We start from the raw sequence: 10,212 nt of genomic DNA, 5'->3' as shown, positions 1-10,212 counted from the left end.
GGCCGTTGGGGGGCGCGCGGGAGCCGGGTCTCCTAGCAACGCCGAAACAGGGTCACTTTTCGAACCCGCCAGTAGCTGGCTGCCCGCAGGGTCGGGTGGGGCTTCCTGACTCGGCTAGCCAGAGCGCTCGCTCACCCAGACATTGCTGTCGCCTCCCGCCAGCTTCAGACAGGCCCCGCCCTGTACCTTCTCTCCTTGTGTCACCCTAGGGCGGCGGCCGTGTGACGCAGCGTCAGAGATTCCAGAGGACACCAGACCGGCAGGCACTTTATGTAACGGGCGGTGAGGCGGTACCCCAGTGGCTGCCCTCCGCGACCTGGTCTGCCTGGCGCACTTTCCTTTTCTAAAGCAAATAAGCATTCCCTCCTGCGTAGTTCTTGGCTGTATCCCTGTGGGTTAGAGACAGGTAAAAATCCCGTTTTGCGTTGAGGAATGCACTCTGGAATATAACATGGATGTTTCTAATGACCCAAGAAAAATTAGCGGTGGTGCTGGAACTACTGATAACTTGTCTACTAGTCATTGAATGCGTAATGATTTTCCATTGGACAGTTCTGACTGAATGTAATTGTGTCCTTGATCCATAAATTTGCAAATATTTATTGAACTAGACAGTAGGCACTATACTGTGTACTTGAGGATAGAATAGATTGCAAAATAGACACTGTCTTTGCTCTTGTGGAATATTGGAGTCTTTATGGGAGAAAAAGAACGAACTAAATTGTCTCATGAATAAATTTAAGAAATGTGACCAGTAGTAATTTCAGAATGCTCGTGACAACAAAGAGGAGTACTAAACTCAAAGTCCTGGGAAAGTTTCTATGAACACAATTTTTTTGGTGGAAGTCACAGGAGACTGTAATTTAAATGAATCTATATGGTGTACTTATTAAAAAATGTAATTTTAAAAATACAGATTTGAATTTCCCTAAAAAATTTCCTGGCTTTCTCAAGGTCATTATTGCCGGTAATATTTATCTCCTTTATGTCTTGAGTACTGGATTTCTTTTTAATAGCGGAAATAAAACCTAAGGACTAAGCACAATGCACAGTTTGCAGACAGCAACACAATTTTGGAAATAACTAGAAATCTCAAATGGCACATTCTATCAAGGTATTTATTGAATCCAGTATAAGCTAAGGATTGTCTCATTAGTTATAATTATAGAATCTCATTAGACATTTACAGTAATTAGCAAGAAGGTGATAAAAGGCTTAGTGCAATAACTAGCTTCTTTTTCTTGGGAATTGAACAGTGATACTTGATTAAACTGGAATTATTTGAAAATTCTCCTTAAATTAAGAATATACAGCAAGAAAATTCCACAACACACCTGTTTGCAATAGCTTTGAAATCAATTAGGCCCTTTTAGTATTCCTTTTAAAAGTGTGTTTCTACAGTCTTTCCTGGAGCAAAAAAGGATAAGATATGAAAACACAGAACCTCCCACCTTGAAGAAGAATTGCATTTTAATGTACTTTAGGCTTTTAACCAGAACCATGATTGGCAAACTACAGCCTATAGGTTAAATTCAGAAAGATAAGGATAGTTTTTACATGGTTCAAGGGCTGCAAGAGAAAAGAAAGACTAGAATATGCAATAGACACTATCAGTGTCCCCACAAAGCTTAAAATATTTGCTTTCTGTCTCACTATAAAAAAATTGGTACACCTGTTCTATAAGCAATAATAACCACATGAAGACAGCAACAACTGATGTAAAAAGTGAGATTTGTGGAATATACCATCTACTTTGTTGCAGTCTTCCTACAGAAGGTTCATTCAGATATTTTATTTAGATGCTATGCCAGAAAAATATTCCCTGTAGGCTGTAGCTTACAAGCTGCTACTGTGCCCCTGGGTGCCTCAGGGACTTTCTAGGTGGTTCTGTGGGATAGTTTAACTTTTTGAGGGAAACACAGTGACATCTGTTGGACCATGTTAACAACTACAACTATTAAATTAGCATCCATCTATTTAATAAATGGAACTTTGGGGTGTTTCTTTTAGCCTGTGACACCATGAAAAAATTACTTAAAACACTGGACACTGTGAATTTCTGCCTCTAGCTACATTTTCCAAACTTGGCTAATAATCAGAATCACATGATATGCTTGTAAATATATAGGTTCCTGGACTCCATTTCAGACCTCCCAAATCAGAATCTTCAGGAGGGGAGACAGTGATCTGCATTTCAAATACCTATTACACTTTTGAGCAAATACTAATCTAAGTTTTCTCCTTTGAAGACTAAATAATTTACATTGTTTCCATTTTTTAATTAAATACAGAACCCAGATCAAAACATGCTTGTAGTATTCATCCTCTCTTCCACAAACTGATATTCTGTGATATATTACCAAAAGCACACAGTAGAACTAACATGTCTTTTCTAAACTTTGTCATTCCATAGTGAGTTTTTATTCCTTTTTGAGTATAACACACTTATTTCAGTGCATATTTATTAGAATTTCTCAAGTTGGAAGGACCAGGTAATTAGAAGGCATAGTTATGGTTGAAGGCACTAGTCCAGTGGAGCTGCTAGACATTCAGACACACAAGTACATAATTACCATGATATTCTACAAGAGTTATTATCAAGTCCTATTTTTTAGAAACTTTACCTGACAGAAATAGGATGGCTTAACAGAGAAATGTCATATTTAAGCTGGATATTATGAGAACTCATCACCAGACAAGGGTGGGGTACAGAATTAAAGGTAGAAGCAAGAGTAGGCAAAGCTTGAGGCACAAAGTTATGAGATATTCAAGCAAAAGAGGGGATTCTAATTTTCCCATGGGAAGAAAGGATATGCTAGAAAAGGAATGTTTTTCTGAGTCTCAAATGATGAAAGAAAAATGCATGCATTTTGTTTCTGAAAAAGTGTCAATATCATTCAAAAAGTTTTACTGAGCTAGGCTCTATTTCCAACTGCCTCTTTAACCCTTTTGCCAAATACCCAACATATAAAATATGTGACTGACATCTGTATTAGTCTGGTTGCTGTAACAAAATATGATAAAATTGGGTAGCTTACAAACAATAAATTTTTATCTCACAGTTTTGGAGACTTGGAAGTCCAAAATCAAGCATGGGCAGATTTCATGTCTTATAAGACCACAGTATAAACTCAGGGTGAAAGTTTGACAAGACTCTAGAAAGAGGATACTAGAAGGGAAGTACAAGCCAAAATTCACTTAGGATGGTTCTAGATAAAAATTCTCAGGATCCACAAGCTCAAACTCTCTCTGTATACTTCTTTAATGAGCAATTTCAAGGCTATCTCTATTTAACACTTGCTTGCTGTGTCCTTACATAATAGAGGGATAAGAGGTCTCTTGAGGGCTTCTTTTATAAGGGCACTAGTCCAATCAGGAGGGCTCCACCCCATGACCTAATCAAGGCTCAAGTGCCTACTACTATCACCTCTGGAATCAGACTTTCAACATAGACACTGCAACATTCAGTCCATTGTATAATTTCATAATTATCCTGTTAATCCCCCTTTTCATCTCTGGTTTGGTTGATGGTAATTTGTTCAGTAATCCCAAAAAGGAATCTCAGATCCATTTAGAAATTTCTCCTAAATCCCACTTAAAATTACCCACCAATCTCCCTTAAGTCCGTTTCTTTCTTTTCATTACAATTTCTACTATACATTTGGTCCTCATGATTTCTCTCTTTAACTAGTTAATTTTCTTCCTGAATGATTTTTCAGCTAATAAGTACTGAAACAGGAATTTGTCCTTCTGTCTAGCTCTAGATTCTTTTCTCTTTATCCACTATACTCTAGAGAATCACCTTACTATGAACCAGCACAGTATAAAGTCAGGGTGAAAGTTTGACAAGACTCTAGAAAGAGGATACTAGAAGGGAAGTATAAGCCAAAATTCACTTAGGATGGTTCTAGATAAAAATTCTCAGGATCCACAAGCTCAAACCCTCTCTATATACTACTTTAATGAGCAATTTCAAGGTTATCTCTATTTAGCTCCAAGTCACAGAACAGTCTGTCCCATCTTCCAGGAGAGCCTTTATATGCTTCTACACACCCGACAACGAATCAAATTGCCAAAAGATTCAGTGATAGAAAAACATTATTCCATATCATACACAAGGTGTAATTTCTATGTCCTTATTTCCTGGCCTCTGACCTGCCTCTTGCTAGGAAAACAGAATATCCACGTGTGTGTGTGTGTGTGTGTGTGTGTGTGTGTGTGTGTGTGTATGAGAGAGAGAAAGAGAGAGACTGTGTATTTAATGTCAGTAGAGGAGTTGACGTGGTGAGGCTGTTGACAAAGAATAAAAAAAGACAAAATAATAAGCCAATGTAAGTCAGGTAGAATCTTTGCTTCCATTCTATGAGTCATGAGGTACTGATGAGAAGCAGCATGCTTTATAAGAAACTTTGTTCTTGATGGCTGTTCAGGAAATATTCACTAAGGAAAAAAGTAACAAAATATTTTTGTCAAATGAATTTCAATATCACTCCATATAATATTTTGGTTGTCTATGGAAAACATTATAAAGTGTAAATGAGCTTTCCATTATGGTACAAAAGTTGTTAAGTGTAAGCCAATAAACCATTAATACAAAGAATCTTCTATACCTTATTCATTTTAAATTTCTACTTGTTATTTATGTTTCTATTTGCATTAACCCATTATGTTTCACTGTCCTACATAAAGGACACATATAAAAATCTATAAAACTTTATAGGACATTTATATATAGGATGATGGGACATAATGTGTTGAGGAAATGTGTTGTCACATCTGAAAACCTCAGTCCTCACCATTTGTATAGCAGCTATTTTACCTCAGTGTTCAAGTTACTTGCCATGGGAAAAGCCTATTGTTTTTCACAGCTAAAATATAAGTGCTGGTTGATAAAATGACACACAGAGACAAAATATCATAATTTTAAGGTAACATTTTAATGATAAGTGGATATAAAATGATTCATAAATAAACCTGTTTTCAACAAACTAGTAAAATTAAGACAACAATTAACCAATGTATAAAAATACAAAGGCTATAGCAGGAGTACACATAAAATGGATATGACTAAAGAGATGAGTTTATTTTCAATCAGGAAGATTTACTACGTATCATGGAAAAGAGAGTAGTGAAGCTGGACCCTATAAAAAGTTTTTGAGCTTGTGCATTCTGGAGGAAGGTAAAGCAAAGAAAATTTCCAGGAGAAGGAGCTACATTCCAGAAAGAAAGAAACAGCGTAAGGAAAGGCACAGGACAGAGCCAGGGTGTTTTCCAAGGAAATGCCTATTTGTCAATTACCCAAAACATAAGCTTATGTAACAAAGTGGGGGAAATAGACCTTGAGGGTTAAGTGTCTTGAATATCTTGGTAAGAAACTTGGGCTTCTATTGAAATCTCTTTAGTTTTACACCTCGTACCACAAAATCCACATAAAACACTTATCAGAACACCTGCCACAGAGCAAAAACTCCTTAAAAGTAGGTGGTAATATTCTATTTCTTGATCTGGGTGGTGCTTACATTGATGCGCTCATTTTGTTATGGTTCATCAAGGTGCAAACTTAGAATGTGAATGCTCTTCTGTTTTATGCTTAAGGGTTTTTAAAAAGTTGAGATGTTGCAAAGAAATAGTGTATTGGGGCGGAACTAACCTGTGGATGTAGTAATCACTTGCCATGAATTACTTACCATATCATCACTGATGATTTCTCCTTATGGAAAGAAAACTATTCAATAAAATATTGATGAAATGACTAATTCTCAATAAAGTAATAACAGATTAACTTTTGGTGTTTTTTTTAATTAAAAAACTAATCACCATTACTTCTCCTCTTTCCATCATAAAGTGATATTAGAGTTTCACCAAGATGTACCATGCTTATACCATGGACTTGCATACTTCTAAAATATCTCCATGTCTCCCTGGAGACCTTTGATTATTGTTTCTTGACTCTCTTTCTAATCTAATTTCCACCATTTCTTCTTTCCCACTCCTCTATATTCTTGTACTGCATCCACATGGAACAACTTCTTCTGCAAGCATTCCATAGCTTACCATACTAACTCACATCTCTATACTTTTTCATATAATGTCCTTAATGTTTCGTATCCACCCTGTCTGCAGTCCTGTACTGAAACGTAACCACTTGGAGATCTGTTTTTCATTAATTATAAGGTTCCAAAACCTTATAGATGCATGGTGAGTAAGACATCTTTAAATTTTCCAGCCAGAATAAATTACTCCTTCCTTGTACCACTTCTATTTTGTGTAATCACTTCTATAAGAACTGGTCTTTCTGAAATTCTTTGTTGTCATATCTAATTCCCCCATTAAAGTTTGTGATCTCCATTGGACGGAAAAACTTGGTCTAGAGCTACAAGAATCTCTTGGGTAGAGAAGGAATTTTTTTTAATAGATCTTTTCTTTTAGGCTGTGATGGTCCCTAGGAAGGTCAACTACAGGAAAGTGCCCAAATGGGAAATTCTGTAAGAGTTACAGATGTCTGGTCTGGTGACATTGACTTAATGTTGAAGTTTGGACAGAGATGAGCGGAAAACCTAGTTCTGGTTAGTACCCTCCATAGATGAATCCAAAAGTCCTTCCTCATTCTGTCTTTCTAGCATAGTAGATTTCTCTCTCTTTCCTCACTCTTCTTTTGTGTCACAATACTACAGTCTCTGTAGAAGATCTTTATCAATAGTGCATTATAACAGTGAGGCCTATTTGGAGCAGCAGGGCTATGGCCCAGACTAAAACAATAATGGGTGATAAATAGAGGCTGCTGGGAAACTAGTCATATTATTGTGTACTTATATCATTACAGAGCATTTGGGAGCAGCTTCTTAAATTAAGTTCTTATTGTTGTGGGCTCACTTGGTGAGAGATGAGAGACCTCAAAGAGAAAAATACTGGTCTTCCTGTTAACCTAGTCATGTGACCCTGAGGTACTTTATTTTGAAAAATAAGAGTTCCTAAAACATATCTCATAAAGGAGCTGGATGGGGGCGCGGTGGGGGTGGGGGCGGTTCATACCAGTAACAGAATGAATAGTCCTTTTTTTTTTTTTTTCCTTTGAAGACTGCCAAGTCTAGATCTGTTCTTTAGGAAGACTGTTCTGGGAATAAAGCGGGGAGGGGATAGGAATATAGGGAGGAGGACTAGTGAGGAGAGTTAGTAAGTCTTCTGGTTAGAGGTAATAGAATCCCTAAATGACAAAATCTAGAGGAAATACATTGAAGAGAAACAATGAATTTGATGATTTGTGGGAAACATTGACAGGTTCTAGAAATTTATTAGACGTATGAGGCAAGAGAGGAGGCATAAATTTCTCAAGTGTTTAGTTGGAACCATTAACAAAAATAAAAATCACAAAAGGCAGACTCTGTGTGGCAGAAAAGATTTGACTCGGGACTAGCATGTACGTTTGACTTAGCTATGATACAGTGGTACATTCATGCACCAACCTAACTGTGTTAGGCAGCTTTTCATCACTTTGATTAAAATACCTGACAAGAAAAACTTGACCAGAGGAAAAAAAGTTTATTTAGGCTCATGGCTTCAGAGGTCTTAGTCCATGGTCAATTGACTGACTCTATTGCTCTAAGCCAGAGGTAAAAATGATGGTGGAATGGTAAGGCAGAGGAAAGCTGCTCAGAAAGGGAGAGGAAGGAGCCAAGGACAAAATAAACACTTCCAGGGCATGCCCCCAGTTGTGTACTTGCCCCAACTAGATTCCATGTTCCAGTTATCAGTTGATGAATCCACTGACAAGGCCAGAGCCCTCATGATCTAGTCATTGCCTAAAACCCACACCTCTGAATCTTGCTGCATTGTGGACCATGCTTTCAACACATGAGCTTTGGGGAGACATTCTAGATTCAAACCCTAACACTAACACAGTAGTTTTCATAACTAGTTGCTATTAGGATCACCTGATCAATTTTTTAATGTAGTTATTTCTGTTAGAGTGGAAAATTTTAGATAACAAGTTAGATAGATATGCCATCGTTGTTTAAGCTGGCAATGCATTTTTATTTAATCACACTTCATAAACTGCAACTAATTATAAATGCTAAAGTAACAGGAAAACAATGAGTGGAGGCTATCAGCAGGCATTAAAATAAAAGCTATTTTCTTAGGCAACATAGCTGTTTAGTGCCTCCTATGTGGATGATTCATAAACATAGTAGATTATATATGAGAATTCTTGAGTTGAGCTAGAGATGTAATTCAGAGTACAGTGCTTGCTTGCCTAGCATGCACAAAGTCCTGGGTTGAATATCCAGAACCAAAACAAAAAGAAAGAGAATTCCAATATTATTGAGAGTTCTGGTGGAGAGAGGGGGCAATAATAGTTAAATCTCTATGAAATCAAAGCTAGATCTGCTTGGCCTTATATCTATTTTATATCCATACTCTTTATTTTTAAAACTACAGGAACAATTGCTTTTCTATATGACTAAAACTTTATAGCTTCCAACTCTATTTTTATCAAAATATGTGTTTTAATGCACACTCTTAAAAATTCAAGGTTTCTTAGAACTACAATCATTGTAATAATCAGAGAGGTCTACAGTTTTCCCTGAATCAAACTATCTAGGGGTAAGGCCTTTAGAGGCAAAGGGAAAGAGAAATGGTCATAAATCATTGTCTGAAGTTGAGAACAGAAGGTAGCACAAGGTAAATTTTTAGAGTCAGTGGCAGAGACGGAGGGTAGGTGATATTACTAGAGAAGAGGATAGACAGAAACTTGGAGCTAAACCTGTATTTTTACATTTGTGGATTCTTTTAAAACCACATGGCTTTATATAGTTCTTTAATTGTTAGGAGAGGATCAGAAGAGAGAGTGCCAGAGGCAGATATGCTCACTCTGGCAGGGGAATCTGCTTCTCTACTGTGCTTACCATCCAGATAAGTATGGATCAATATTGTGATCTTTGTCTGCAGAACTAAAAGAGGACTTGAGCAGAGGCTGAGGAAGGGGCTGTTAAACTGCTCAGCTATATTGGTAACAGGACTGCTAAATGGCCCACGTGTGTGTCTTGCTTTCACTTGCAGTGAATGTAGAGTCATCCCTGGCATAGAAAGCCTTGTTGTCCAAGTAGAATGTGCTTTCAGGGATATAGGAGTGCTAAATGTGCCCTCTTTAGGTTGTACAGGATCAAAGGAAAAAATCAAACCACTCTCTTCCCTGTACTGCCACTAGGTCCAAACCTGGCATTTGTTAGGCATTTAGAAAATATTGTTAGAATGAATAAATGAGCAAATTAAGCGTGTCTTGGAGTATTTGTGCCTCATTTTTTCTTATTGGGTCGCTTTGGGAACACTAAATGAAGTCACTCTACTGATATTATTAATACTTATTTGATAAAATAGCACTTGATTGACATATGATTACTTTTATTTTTCTTTAACTTCCTGAAGACCACAGAACTTAACTGAACATCATTTTAGTCAGTATCAGTATTTAAACACTATTCTAAACTACTGAATTTTTTTAGTGTGATTCAAGTAAATTAAGCAATGACACAACATAATTCCTGACCTTCATGTGAAGAGAAAAATAAATTGCTAGCTATTTGCAAGAAATTTCACAAAAAAACTGAGAGCTAAATTTGATATTTGGCAAATAATTTGCATTTCTACAAATATCAATATACATTAAATGAATGAAGAACAATTAGTTTGCAAAGTTATTTATCAATTATCCTTAAAACTGCACTATGAGGAAAGCAAGATCATGTGATTTATTCTTATTTCATAAATGAAGAAACTGAAGATCAATAAGGTTGAGTCATTTATTTGCCAAGGGTCATTACATCAATAATTTTTGGACTAAATCAGCTGACTTCAGGTAAGAGCTCTGCCTGTGGCCACATGCTGACTTGCTGTGGAATGTAGAGCACAGAATGACATCCTGCGAGCCAACCCACCAAGGGAGAGAAGAAGGTTTCCTCAGAACAGTTCAACTATCACAGATGAGGGCATTGAACAAAACATGGAAGAACAACACATCCTTGTTTTCAAAGTGTATCTTCCGTTTTCAGTGCAATAATTCTTCACTATGTTTCATCTATCATTCATATACAATATTTAAGGATTAATAACTAAGAATCTGCAGAAAATTTATGATGCTCTCAATCTAAAAGAGTTTTGTAGTCTTTGTTTCTTTTTCTTTCTTTCTTTTCTTTTAGATTGAGAGCATCATAAATT

The sequence above is a fragment of the Marmota marmota genome, unplaced genomic scaffold (assembly GCF_001458135.2).
Source record: "Marmota marmota marmota unplaced genomic scaffold, marMar, whole genome shotgun sequence".
In the NCBI taxonomy this organism is placed as follows: Eukaryota; Metazoa; Chordata; class Mammalia; order Rodentia; family Sciuridae; genus Marmota; species Marmota marmota.
The sequence above is the reverse complement of the archived record's forward strand: the minus strand, read 5'-3'. Positions refer to the sequence as shown.